Source organism: Trachymyrmex septentrionalis, unplaced genomic scaffold, assembly GCF_001594115.1.
Source record: "Trachymyrmex septentrionalis isolate Tsep2-gDNA-1 unplaced genomic scaffold, Tsep1.0 scaffold53, whole genome shotgun sequence".
Classification (NCBI taxonomy): Eukaryota; Metazoa; Arthropoda; class Insecta; order Hymenoptera; family Formicidae; genus Trachymyrmex; species Trachymyrmex septentrionalis.
The window spans coordinates 81815-97251 of record NW_017305705.1 but is presented as its reverse complement, the minus strand read 5'-3'; the positions used below and the strand labels follow the sequence as shown (position 1 = coordinate 97251).

The following is a 15437-nucleotide window of genomic DNA, read 5'->3' as shown; positions in this document are numbered from 1 at the left end:
CCAACTCATCACCGTGATCGATCGTGAATTTTATGCGTTCGTGATACGCGTTAAAAGAATCTAAGATGTTATTAATCTCATCTTTGGGAGCAGCTAGCACTATGTCATCTACATATCTATAATAAAAAGACATGTGCACCCTCAAGTTGCTAAAAATACTAATCTCCAAGTCCTGAATCACCAGGTCCGCCACAATTGGTGACAATGGTGATCCCATGGGCAGCCCAAAAATCTGTTCATAATACTCGTCATTAAACCTAAAGTATGCTGACTCTAAAATGATCGAAATAGCTCTTTTGAATTCCTGAATTGGAATGGAAGTGTTTTTCTCCATTTCACTCCATCTACTCAAAACGCTATTTACAACCAATTCCATGGGAATGTTTGAGTACATGGATGAAATGTCGAGGGAAACTATTTTATAACCTTCAGGTAACAATAGACCGTTTGAGTGCCCGGTTTGACGTAGAATGCCTCATGTATATTGATCAAGCATTTTCATGTTTTTCAGTGGTGGGATAGACATAAAGTTGAAAATTGTTTAAGAGGGAATACCATTCCTGAAGAGTAATTAACACTATTCTTTGGGCCGCTTCCAATTTGGCTCATATAGTGTTTTTTATTTAGTATTTGAAATGTAGAATCACGTAGAAAAGGAATTATGAGCTGAGAGAATTATTTAGAGTTAAGATGAATCGTTATTTTTTAGTGAAAATCGAAAAATCTGTAAATCCTCATATAAACCATAAATTAAGTGAATATCACCAATTTTTTTTTTTCATCCTTCTTATCATGATCTTAAAAGAAAAATTTTATTGAATATAAAATATTCTCCTTATTTATTGAATATAAATAATGAATAAGTATAATAGATGTTTTATTAAAATCATCATTTTTATTTTCATTTTTATCTTGATTTTTATCAAAATTACCAACCAAATCATCTAAAAAAATAGTATTATAGGTTTGTTCATGTCACAACATGCTCCTGTAATTAATAATAGGTTCCTACTCACTCCAACAAGCGCTACAGATACGTTGAATTTATCCAACTTTCAATCATCAGGGATGCATTTGGATTCTTCGTTTTACATCTAATAATATAAGTGGAATGATATACAAATAATAACATCTTTTCGAACATAGCCTTACTGTAGATTGCTCACGATCAGTTTAAAATTGAATGTTAAGGCCGTAGCACAGACTCTTGCGTAACGCATAATGTATAGTGCATATGAGAATCAAAATCTTATTACCAATCAAAATTCTTCTTTTCCATGAAATAGGAGGAAAGGAAAGATTCTAATTAGTTGATTTGCTTATGCATTATGCGTTATGCGTTATGTAAAAGTCTGTGCTGCGGTCTTTACATACATGACATTATATCCTTTTCATGCACTTTTTACTATCAATAGTGTTAATTTTTATCACTATTGTATCTATTTTATATATATTATTGTATAGATGATATAATATGAACGTGCCATATGTTTAATTAATATGTGCAATGTTTCTGGACATTTTGAGAAAGAAAAATACTTGGAAAAGAGAAGAGAAACTATGTTTCTCTCTCCAATTTTCTCCAGATATCTTTGCAGAAACTATAGCAATTACTAGTTTATACTTATTATAAGCTCATATTCAGAACGCGCTTACAACGATGTTAGCGCACTAACATATTATTTATATTTTACGTTACGCATATTATAAAATTTCAGAAATAAAAGCGCATTTTTATAAAATATTTGCTTATGGAACTATTATTTCGATAAAACGATAAAATGATATGTTCTGAATATACGGGCTATAAGGTCTGTGTGTAATCTTTGTTTTCTTGTCCCCTCTCTCCCTTCACCCTCAATAGCAGGAATCTTATAAATAAGTAGGTCAGTCGATTGTGTGCTTCTCATTGTAAACGTCAATCACATAGCTTTTTCTTTAAGATCGCAGTACAGACTTTTACATAACGTATAGCATAAGAGAATCAATCAATCAAAGTTCCTTTTTTTCGTAAAATAGAAAGAAAGGAAAGATTCTGATTAGTTGATCCTCTTATTATGATATGCAATTATATATTGTAACAAGTATAATTGCATAATATTTGTATAAGCAAATTTTTAAAAGTTTGTGATACATTTTTTGTAAATAAATGTTTAAATATATGACCTTATTAGTTTTTTTATGGAGTTCTGATATGCAGATTTTCTCTCTATTTTCGATTTTGCTTGTATATACAAAATCAACTTACACTTATGTGTAATTTAAGCAGAGAAAAATCATAATATATTATCAAGTATATAATTGAATACTAATATATAATTTGATATAATACGATAATAATAAATAAGAATAAATCAATATAATTCAAAATAAATTAATATAAAGAGCGCGCCCGAGGCCCGCGCGTGGAAAGAATTTACGTAGAAATAAGAAAATTAAAAATATAAAACATACGAATGTATACATATAGATAATAAATCTATAAATAGCATATTAAATAATATATCAGGTGGAATATACAAGTCAAGTGCCAAGCACAAATAACTTTTATCTCTTTTCTCCTCTTTCCTCTCTCTTCTAAAATATTTAATTTTATACTGAATTTTGTTACCGCGTTTTGTTACCGTTTTTTTTTAATCCTTATCTCTAGCTTTCTATAAAATATGCAGGGTTCGCAACGTTATCTCATAAAAATAACTCGTTATTGTTATCGGTCTTTTTCTTAAAAAAGTAATTCGTTTTTTATCATTACCTGTTATTGATTTGAAAAAGTAACTTGTTACCGTTACCATCACTCAAAATGTAACAAGTTATTACTTTTTTTCTTGACACTAATAGAATATTACAGCATTTTTACTGGTAAAACTTAAGTATTTATTAAGTAAGTATTTATTGTTAGTGCATATTAAAGCCGTCGTACGCAACTCTAACCTAAATGTAAAAATAAGATATCTGAGATGATATAATGTCTACGATATTTATGTCTACGATATAAAGTATATTTTATCAAATAGTATAATAAAATGTATTGAGGATTTCGCGGTTTAACTCATTTCTATATTTTTATTAACCATACATCTTTACGTTGATTGTAGCGGTTTTAAAGTGCACTGAATGTGCATTAATTGTGCCAACGTTAAAACGCTATTATGTATATTCTTGCGATAACTACAAAAAAGAGATTAGAATTTTATTTTTTAGAAGAATAAAATTAAAAAACTGATGAATATGTGAAGAAGCCATGCTTGATGTTCGTGCTGTACACTATTTATATGTTTATAATAGAATAACAATTACGCAACATATATACAGATACAGCAGACGTTCCGACCTTTTCATATCAGATTCTCTTTAGATCTGATAAAACATATATATATATATATACACGTTCTAATTACAATTAAAACTTTTATAAATAGAATAAAAGTAACTAGTGAAATCGTTACCATTACTCCAAAAATGTAACTGCGTTACTATGAACGTTATTCAAAAGAAAATGTAATGTCGTTACTCAAGCGTTACTAAAAAAAGTAATTTGTAACGGTACCGACGTTACAAGTAATGTGTTACTTGCCAACTCTGAAAATATAATACTAACGCATAAAAGCTGAAAAAAAAAGATTTTTTATTATCATTTTATTATCAGAAAATAAAATTTTATTATCATTTTTAGCACTATTATTTTTATTTTTATTATGAATTTAATCCTCGGATAGTGGATGTCGTGATATTCGCACGCAAGGCGGTATATTGGTTTAAAACGTTTAAAAAGCAATTTTTTATTATAATATGTAGAAAATTATTTCAAATATGTAAAAGGTGAAATAAAAACACATATTTAGACACATAGAAATAAATATGTAGTCATTCATTCATTTTCTTCATAGTTGAAAAAAATAAATAAAAAAATCTAATTCGCGGATCTCGCGAGAACCTGCGTCCTTCAGCGGAAGATTAATTGTGATATTATTATTCTAGCTGAGACAATTCAGAATTGCATTTCAAAATTGACAAATAATCGCAGTTCATAAAACTATATAATGTTTATTTAAAATATAACATACAAAAAAGAAAATTATGAGCCAGTGATAATTATAATTCATAATTAATTCATAAACAAAACAAACGGTTTAACTTCCAACGAAATCATTTTCGATGTGAACTTAATTTCAATTTTAAATATGTGAGATATTATATGCGAAAACGCAAAACTGAGTTATTATATTCAAAAATGCATGATTGCACATCTCGACGACAGCTGACATGAGGACCATATCTACACCTTATATTTGATATTTTCTTAATGAAAAATCTTGAAATAAATTTATACAATTTTAACCATGTATTATTGAAGTACATTGAGAAATGTAATTACAAATTTTATTTACATGTAAATGAAACTCGTGGTTATAAACGAAATTAAAAATAATGAACAATTTAATTGAAAATTAAGTTGCAGTAGTTACTTAAATGTAATAAACGTGTATATTAAATTTCATAAATTTTCATAAAAAATACATAAATTTAATGTACTGTCATGAAATTAAGTTCAAATTATGTAACTTAATATATTTTTAAGTTAAATTTCATGAAATTTTTAACAGTATATAATGGTTCAGTCTTGCGCTTTAGTGTATAATTATTCTCACATATTTAAAATTAACAATTAACATTGAAAATAATCTCGTTGGAAGTAAACGAAACGTTCGTTTTGTTTATGGATTAAATATAATTGGCTCGTAGTTCTCTTTTTTTGTATATTGTAATTTAAATTATTTGAGCCATTTTTTTGTAATTTTAATTGTATATTTAAAAAATTTACTACAAAAAATATATATCATAAAAAATTAAACTTAATAATAAAAAGCTTAAAGAAGCTATAATCATTGAACAAACGAAAAACGTTATAAACCGATGTATATCTATACATACATAGAGAGGTTCCCAAAATTCGCGACTAAATATTCTACAGCAAGAAATAAAAAATTTAAATTAAAAAGTTAAATGTAGTTTTTTATTTTAAGCAATAGTTTCTGAGATATAAAGTGTTAAATGGTCCATTATAAAATTACGTTTACATAGTCACCTGTGAGAACACGCTGAAATGCGCGCTTACCAGCGCTAGAATTACACGCGATGCTTGACTTTTTGAACTAAAGGCATGTGTGTATGATGCTATGCTTGCTTTGATGCATGCCGTCTGACGTTTGATAGATAACTACGAAATTAGTACAATTATTTCTGTTCTGAAGATGCTGTCAATCGCAGTCAATCGCCTATCCGATCACGTGATAGTTTTTAATCTTTTGATTGGAGGAAACATGCAAAGGAAACAAGCTATGGAGTAATACATAATAAATGCAGAAGTCATGCACATCGACATGCCACGCTTAATATATGAACGTTATATTCCAACATGCATCAGAGCAGGCATGCATATCATTACAAAAATCGTGCATCGTGTATTTTTAGCTTTATATTACCTCATGCGCGACTGATGAAAAGATAACTACCTAAACGTAGACTGTAGCTAGCCATTAAATTTTTTTTCTCTTAAAAATTACTATTTATAATTATTAACATCATGATTATTACTACTATAATATTAGAGTAATAATAACTATACAGGTTTCTTAAATAGCGAACACTAATTATATAATGCTAATCCTGATCTAAAATTGAGTCGAAATGTCCTGAGCCATTTTTTCTGCAGTGCTTTATGAAGAAATTATTATGGAGTAAAGCTAATCGTTGAAGTAAAGATATCGCGCAATATTCTCACGCATTAAATAATGCGAACAAATTTTTTACATTAAAAATCATATCTTTTCTGTCATTTTTTTTTAGGAAAATTTCGACATGGGATACAAGAACTCTCGTCAAAACGTAGCATATTATAGTTTATTACACGTTTTCTTTTATTTTGAGCATGAACTTATTCAGATATCTAAATGTTATATAATAATAAATTCTTTAAAAGAAAATTCTTTAAAAGAAAATGATGTATTGTTTTATTCTTCTTTATTATTTGGTAAACAACAAGGACAAATGATGCATCATGCGCTTCATGCGAAATTCGGAACGCACCTTTTAAAGACATGTCGATGCACTGAAAAAACAGCTACTTCTGGTGACTTCGTCAGAGTTCGAGTTTCGTTTTAGGATTCCCTTAATTACTTTAAATGTGTTTTATATATTAAACTCAGATTATAAATTATTTAATTATAATTTATTTGATATTATTATTTATTCGACTCTTAGGATGGTGTTACGTCACGTCGCTCGAGATTTTCTCCGGTTTTAAGGTCAACGCATCTAAGCGATTTATCCAGGGATCGGAGATCAGATTGTGCGGTTAAGGATATTCGCTGGGAGGAATCGGATAATTGCTGGGAAGGGTGATTTTAAACCCGGTACCAAAAAGGTTACGGAGTTTATAAGCGAATCTACGGGGATCGGCCCTCTGGATGTCTTTATAATTAGGAAACGCGAGGTTGATTTCCAACCGTTTCAAGGAATAGGTATTCGCGCAGGGTGTCTTGCGGGTTTTTCTGGTCTAGGAACTGTGCTAATTTTTGAAAGTAAGGGAAAGGATCGTGATTAGGAATGAGAGCTGTTTTAATTTGAAACCTCAATCTCTTTTCCTGCTGTTTCCGTCCGCCTTTCATTGGCATGGAGGTAGCGAAAAGAAATTACTAATTCGAAGGAGTGTCGTCGGGGCCACGCTATTGGCAGCGACAGTCACAACGATTTCTCGGATACCCACGTATATATGTATAATTTAATGAGACGCAGAGCAGAGATTCAGGTCTCGGCCGTTTTAGTTTGGTTTTTTTCTCGTTTAATGAATAAGACAAAACAAAACAAAGGAAGAAAAACAATGAATAAGTTACTTGAAGCGCGAGGATGGTTCTCACCTTATGTCGGACAAGTACTGTTTCACCCGCTCGTGTGATCGTTCTTTCTCTCTGATCGTTCTTTCTCTCACACTGACACTGATAGTTCCTGCTTTTTGCAGGTCTTTATATATTTTGGAAATGAAGGTGGGAGTGTCCCTTCAGGACCAATCAATGCTCCCCAAGGTTTGATAGAACCGCCCCTATACTCGCGCTTGTTTCCTTAAGATAAGGCAGTACGTTAAGACTCCGCGTAAGCCCCACTCCTAGCTCTACGAGTTTAATCTTAAGATAATAGTTGAGTTTTAATAATTTATAATAAAAGTTCGATTTTACTCAACTAACATCCTTATGCGAGATGAAGTAATGATATATTTTAATTGGTTTTAATTTTATAGAGAAAAGGAAAAGAAAAAGAAAAAAAAAAGAAAAATATAAATATTTGTCCTCGCATTCAGGAAAGTCTTAACATATACTATTACTATATATAATACTATATATAATATATAATACTACTTATTATATAATACTTCTTATTATTAAGCATATATGTTATTGTTTAGTTATTATTAAGCGGAGAAAAAGGAACCTTCAAAAAAAAAGGGGAGATTGTAGGATAGATATTCTTTCTATGCGACGCGTGAGCTATCTGTCGGTTTGAATGTTTAAATAAAGGAACTTAATATGCCCTGCTATAAAAAGGAAAAGAATTTTACAATATATAGAAGATATGATAAGTTTCGAAATAAAGATAAAATAGGGACAAAATATCAAAACTAAGACAAAGTACTAAACTAGAGATAAGATAAAGGTAAGGTATGAATCGTATATTTATAATAAGAAAAGAGAGAATTTTATCGGGATGTAACAGATGGAATCACACGATGCTCGATTTTTTGAATGATAATATTTAGATATTTACTCTCGTATGCATTCATCTTGCCTTTCTCGCTTTTTAATTATCTAAGACTCTAAACACTTTCTCGTGCTTAAGATATGTATGGATTACTTCGGCCGAATCGCTATTGCATGACATCTTTTGCTAACCAAGAACCACTTAGTTATCTATGTTGATCAACACATCGATATCTGATACGTGAAATACAATTTCAATATGGATATTTGATTCTGATTCAATTATCTAAAAATCGATTTTCGAAAATCAGAGAATTGATTCTCCAATTGCTTTAATTTTTAAAGTAGATTGATTTATTTAATAAGAAATCGTGCGGGCAGGTTTAATTTTCGATTACTTCAATAAAAGTTACGTTCACTTTCAGAAGACAGTGGTCGAGATGTATTCTCTCTGCGTTTAGAAAGAGAGAGAGAGAGAGAGAGAGAGAGAGAGAGAGAGAGAGAGAGAGAGAGAGAGAGAGGGAGGGGGGAAGAGGAAGAGAAGCGTACTATAATAATTTGTAGTAAAACTGAACAATTCACGTTACATACGCGGTAGATTCTTATAGCATTTCTTATTTTCTGAACGTAGCAATTTAGTCGAATTTTGGCTATTGTAGGGGTTCAAGAATTTAAGGTATTATTTATATCTCTGTAGCTCTTTCTCACCGAATATTAAAGGATAAAATGATATCTAGATGCGTCCAAGTTTCTGAACACAATCGGCAACTCTAGCTAGTTGGTAGTTGTTGTATTCTTAAAGTCGCAGCACAACAATTTTTACATAATGTTATATAACGCATGAAGCATAAGAGAATTAATTAGAGTTTTTTGTTTTATACTCAGATTGACTGATTATTTTGCTATTTGATTGTAAAGATTATACATTTTTTCATGTTTTTAGAAATATTAATATGCAGAAACATAAATTATTGCTACATGTTATCATATATTAAAATCAGATTTAATTTTCTTTTAATTAGTACTTGCATGATTTGAATTATTAATATAAAGTCCAAGGTTTTTGCAAAAAATTTTAACTAAACGAAAAATATGGTATACAGAACAGTTGGAACAAGAAAGAGGAATTTAGAGTACATTTCTATAGTATGAATTAAACAATATTAAATTTATTGATATTGTTGGGATAACAAATAAAATTATAAAATTTTATTCTTAATTTGTTGAATCCAATCAAAATACGATTTTTCCATTAACAGCTGTAGATTAGAGCATAAAATAACGAATATTAACATGACATGACGACTAAACATTGTGTATCTAGTTATACCGAATAGAAAATCGTAATTAAAGTATCTTATGAAATTTGATTGAATGTATTACACAACAATTATTTACGATTAACTAAAGAAGACAATTAATGAAAATGACTTTTAATAATTTCAATTAGTCTGTTCTTTACCAATGAATTCAGTGAACTGGTGCACACAGTATAATAAGTGAAATAAAACACGGTACAATAAGTGAAAACAAATTATATTTCGTTTAGTTCATGTTGCGGCATGTATACCAGTTTAGAAAATTCTTCGATAAATAATAGGCCAAATATAATACAATGCAAAAAATATGTAAATTTGTAAAATATTTGGAAATTTTTTAATAAAAAAAGCCTTATTTGTAGAAAATAAATATTAATTAACAATTTTATACAATAAATAGAGGAAAGGCTCCTATTATGAGATGAGTTTATTTTGGATAAATACTAGAAATCTATGGGCAGAATTTTAAAAAATAATAGGTCATTTTGAAAGGAATTTAATAAGCTTTAAGATAACGTCATATAAAATTTAATTCAAATTCCATTTTTTTTTAAATTGAAGAAATGTAAAAAGTGAGTAAATTGCAAAGTCAAAACATTGTGCTCTTACAATATGAGATGCCCCGAGAAAACGATAGAAGTAAAACGCAGAGTATGTTAGTATTGCAATCAAAAAACTTTATTTCATGTTTTTAAAAAACAAACAAACACAGTCAGCGTACATGAAAAATGAGTATGCCATAGATTATACCCAGAACTCTTCAAATAGTTGGAATCAAGCATCGCAGATGAAATAGGCCTCAGTGTTTATTCTGGTTGTCCTTTTTATTATTGTACAATAATATTTACTCTTTAGTAACGATTTCCACTATAATATAGGATGGATTATTTTATATTAGAAAAATCTTGAGTATCTCATATTACGATTTCCACACTTTATGGTTTTACGATTATCAAATCTAACTTCTGTAATTAAACGATTCAACATATCTCGTATTTTTCTGTTAGTATGATCTTATTCTATCATTACATGAAAAATTTATTGCTAAATATTTATTTATTAAATAATAAACAAGATTTAAAGCCTCATCTTAATAAAATTTGAAGACATCTAAATTTTAAAATCTTTTTTTACAATAACTACAAACATGATCTAATAATGAATTTTCTATTAAATAGTTTTCAATCTAACAGCAATAAATTCATGGTGGAACCAATAGATAACGTTTATTAGTTTAGCAAAAACGCCGGTATCTCATATTAGACGCCTATCTCATAATAGAGGACTTTTCTCTACATTCTAACAAAAACAAACAAGCTTTGCATTCTTGATTTTAGGAACTAAATTTGTCGACTGTACGAATATTTTTTGAGCGTTCAAATAATATAATTGTTAATTTTCAATTATTTTTAAGATGATATATTTTCTATAATTTATATAATAAATTTTTTTGATATATATAATTTTTAGAAAAATACCCTCTATTTTATGAATTCTTTATGAATAAATTGTTAATTACTCAAAAAATGACAATTAGACATCGAATTGATGTCGAATTGATGTTGAAATTATTGTATCGATACTGTTTTGACATCGATTCAATGAATCATTTCTCGCTGGATAATAATTACTTTTTAAAAATAAAATTTTTAAAAATATTTTTCTATACGAATACTTTTTGCACTGTATATAAACAACTATATATACAAATAAATAAATATCTAAAATTTTATTTAATTCCTGTAATACTTGATTTTTGTCTTACTTATAACAACTTTTTACTTTTTATTAATAAATGTGATAGCATTATTGTATTTCTAACAATTTCTCCCGATATTTCCTCAAGATAATACACTATTCGATTGTTAACATAAAAATTACAAAAACGGTAAAAAGATTCTTTAAATATACGCTTTTTATTATGACAGTATCCAGTAACCATCCAATTGATAATTATGAAAAGATTAAATCTTACAATTACTTTTTTTTATATGATAGAAATCAATATAGTCTGAGTCTTATATACACTTTAAATCACGTGACGGATTTTCCTACTTTCTGAGATAAAACACTTTAAATTTTTCTACTTTTAAAACCTAAAAATGAGATATTAAGTACGATATAGATAAAAAATTAATAAAAGGATCAGTTATTGGGTGAGTTTAAGTCGACAAAACGCCTAGGTCTGTTCGCCGAGCAATTAAACAATGAATAGTTATGGATTCATCTGGTAAGACTCAATCATGCTCATTCGCTCGATAAGCACGTCTAGTCGCTTTGCCGGCTTGAACTCGCCATTGACTTTGCAAAGCGGAAAATGAGGGTTTCGCCTCCCTCCCCCCCACCTTCTCTATGGAAGGCTCCACCAAAAAATTAAATATGGAAAGTTGTAAATCCTTGTTTAACTTTCCACTCGAAGTGAGGTTTAACTCAAAGCTATATGTATATCTAATGTTTTTGTGTTATTTTTGAAATGTTCGCTGTTCAAGGTTTAGCCTGATAATCTAGATTTCTAAATGCACCCTAACATTACATTATAACTATAATAACGTTATATTATATTTACAATAGAACTTGACTTATCTTTCTATTTGTATGAATCAGTGCGTATCTCAGTTCCAAATATACGAACTTAGCTGAGTTCCAAACTACAATATAATGCGTATACGTTATTATAAGTTAGTTTGAATAATAAGAGCTCAATGTGTTTTACTTCATTTTTATTATTGGAATTAAAAGATATAGGAGAATGTTCAAGAATAAAGTACAAAACCTTTATTATTTGAATTACTTGGTTATACGAATTATCTTGTTCCCGATATGATCAACGCACTGTATATATTGTTGAATATAAAATTATAACATTAATATTATGTTATTGTTAGTTGATGCGGATATTGTGTAGTGTGTATAGTTTTATTTATACATTTTATCTATCAAATCAGCATACATCTTTTGAACGACATTCTTTTTAAGCTTTAATGTGGGCCCCAATTCGCCAGTTGGAATCGAAAAGTCATGAGGAAGAATTTCGAATTTCTGTACTTTTTGAGCATTACTTATGGCCTGCATATTTGCTCTCTTAATTGCTTTGTCGATTTCTTCATATATCTAAAAGATCAAGAAACATCTTGTAATATTTAAACATGCAGACCAAACTAATAGATAGAAATTCTGGCGCAATGTTGTTTGCATTAACTTTAGTAGCAATAACTTTAGTAGCACAATATTAATTCACAATCAGTATTAATTCAATATTGTTTCAATACATCTTAATACCAATATTTAACTAATGCAGTAAATTGTTGCTATAAAAATTGTTTATTCATATTTGTTTGCTCGATTTAAACTTGGGAAATAAATTTTTTTTATTATACAGTATTAAATAATGTTATAAGTCTTTTTTAAGACTTACGGCTGTATCGCGAGAGTTTATAACTTCTGTAACCGTTTTAGCACTACTACCAATAGACTCTGCCCATTTTAATACATCTGGCGCCAGCGTATCTAATGGTGCGCCAGTCCTTTCATTCATATTACTCTGAAAAAAATGTATTTAAACATTTATAATTTTAAATTTATATTCTTTTATTTTCTCGAATTGTACCTTAAGCGTGACAAGGACCGTTAAATATTTCCTTCGATCTCCAATTACCATAGCATTACTTAAATATGATAATTCCGACAATATTGCTTGCTCTATATTGTATGATGCCACATTTTCCCCTCCACTTGTGATTACAAGTTCTTTTATTCTACCTGTGAATGTAAAAAGTAATATATATATATATATATTTGCTGACATAACATATGTATATGCGTGATATATTACACTATTTGACAAAAAAATCTTCTTTTCGAAAATCGAAATGGTCATTTTTTTATAGTTTTTTAGAAAATACACACGAATCCATTTTTTTCAAATTGCTTTATCACGTTGTAATCGGAAAAAAATTCCAAAAATAAAATTATGAGTTTATTGCGGAAAAACTGCATGAATTAAGTCTTTGATGATTTAATCAAATAACTATTTAATATTATAATTGAAACGCAAATCATAATATTAAAATATTAAGATTATATAATGAATTTTTAATTATAAGCATTTAAAGTTAGCGAATATTGCCTAAAGTTTGTACGTTTAAGCGTTATATAAAAATGCCAATAAAAATGCCAAGCACATCTGAAAGTGCAGACTTTAAGCGGTATGATTTGCTAACTTTAAATGCTTATGACTCAAAAACTATTACAGCCTCATTGTTTTGGTATTGAGATTTTCGTCTCAAAATAATCTCAAGAATGTAAGTATTGTTACGGTCTTTATCGGGTATCGTGTACATTGTATATACATTATATACATTATATATTTACATAACTCATTATTTTTCATGAATATTATTATAAAAATGAGTATTAATAGGTGTAAAACAATATACTTACCAGAAATAAACAAATTCCCATTTGAATCTAATTTCCCAAGATCACCACTATGTAACCAACCATTTTCATCTTTGGTTTCTTTGGTTTTTTCTAGTGCATTTAAGTAACCCATAAATATATGTCGTCCACTCATACAAATCTCTCCCTCGCCGTGTTCATCTATATTGTACAATTTTGTACATAGTCCGGGTAAAGTTCTTCCTACACCATTTAAGCTAACAAATTAGAATAAAATTTATTGTAAACAAAATATTTTAAACATAAATATCTTTGAAAATTCAATATAAAGAATAATTTACCTATATTTGTCAATGTCAATTATTGTTTGAGCTCCACCACATTCAGACATTCCATATGCCTCTAATATAGGCATATCTAAACTCAAGAAATATTTTTTAATATCGATATTCAAGGGTGCTGCTGAGGAAACGAAGGTTCGACACTTGTTTAAACCTAATGCTGCCTTGACTTTGTCGAAAATAAGCCATTTTGCAAAAACATAGCCCAAATGTTTATAGTCTATGCCATTTATTTTATTTGTATAATAACAAAGAGCTTGTGCTTTTGCCCATTCAGCAATCCAGGTTTTTATTACGCCGTTATTACGCGCTTTCTCTTGCATTTTTTCATTTATTTTTTCCCATACTCTAGGCACTCCTATGAAAAAAGTTGGTTGTGCAACAAGTAACGTATTTATTAACGTACCCTTTAATGCACTTGGGTCCGCAAAATATACTGTGCTCGCTAACGTAATATTTATTACGATATCAATTAGCTGGAATTAAAATATTATATAATCTCATTATGCAAATTAGTAAAGACGAAGGATTATTAGTATCAAATAATGATATAATGGAAATAAAGAGCATATAAAACTTAGTTGCAAAAATCTTAACATATGAAAAATAGAACGTTTTTTATAAATTTTATAAATTATAAATCATAATTACAAATAAGCTATAAATTTATTGTCAATAATATTAGTCAACAGTTAAGATCTGATTCCAACTGTTTAAAAAAAGTAACGGTAACGACGTTACAAGTTCCGCGTTTCAATCCTGTGTAATTTATATTCGTGAAAATTTGTAATAATTTGTATTAAATGTCACCGTTGAATTTTTATATTTAAGATACATATTATGTATAGCATAAAATATATATTATGCTATTTGGAATATGTTACCTGTGCTGCCACATGAGACAGTGGCAGATAGCTAACTATAATCTCTGATTTTTCTTTTAAATGTAGCAATGGCAATAATGTTCGTAGATTGAATAGCACATTATCATGGTTTAACATTACAGCTTTTGGATTTCCGACTGTTCCCGACTATAAAGATTGCAAATTTAAAAAATAATATGTTATAGCAATCGCAATATAATTAACTGCGATGAATTGAACCTATATACTAACCGTATATACTAAAATACAACATTCATTTATTCCTATCGTCTTTAACACAGATAGTAATTTATCCTCCGATTCTTTTTTACCTATGTCCAATAAATCGTCCCACTGAGAAAAAATAAATAATAATAAGTTATATATATTAAATAAAAAGATATTAGACAAGTATACTAATCAATTTACACTCAAAACATCCTTTTTGGTAGGTATGCCATTATATTGAATAATTGCTTTCAAGTGAGTTAAATTGTGTTTTATTTGCAAAATTTTTTGCAATTGTTTCTCATCTTCAACGACTATTATATTTGCCCGACTGTGTTCAGCACAATATTGACATGTTTCTGGAGAATTTGTGATATAAATCCCTGTAGCGATCCCACTATAAAGGAATAATGATCTATTTAAAATCTGAATGATCTATTAAAAATCCGATTTAAAAATCAGAAAAGTAAAAATACATATTGTTGAAAATGTTATATTGCTTTTTATTATCATATCGTTATATTATACGCAATATTT

The 15437-nt window shown here is 28.7% G+C and overlaps 1 protein-coding gene and 1 pseudogene across 1 annotated transcript in view; both read right to left on the bottom strand.

Annotated features, from left to right (window-relative positions):
• Positions 1–5455, bottom strand: part of LOC108752031 (long-chain-fatty-acid--CoA ligase ACSBG2-like) — a 15447-nt gene extending 9992 nt beyond the window's left edge. Inside the window, exon 1 of the mRNA XM_018492616.1 lies at positions 5087–5455. The gene's annotated coding sequence lies outside the window, so the exon portion shown is untranslated. The remainder of the gene's footprint in view (positions 1–5086) is intronic.
• A 6435-nt stretch (positions 5456–11890) lies between these two features.
• Positions 11891–15437, bottom strand: part of LOC108752032 — a 5746-nt pseudogene continuing 2199 nt past the window's right edge.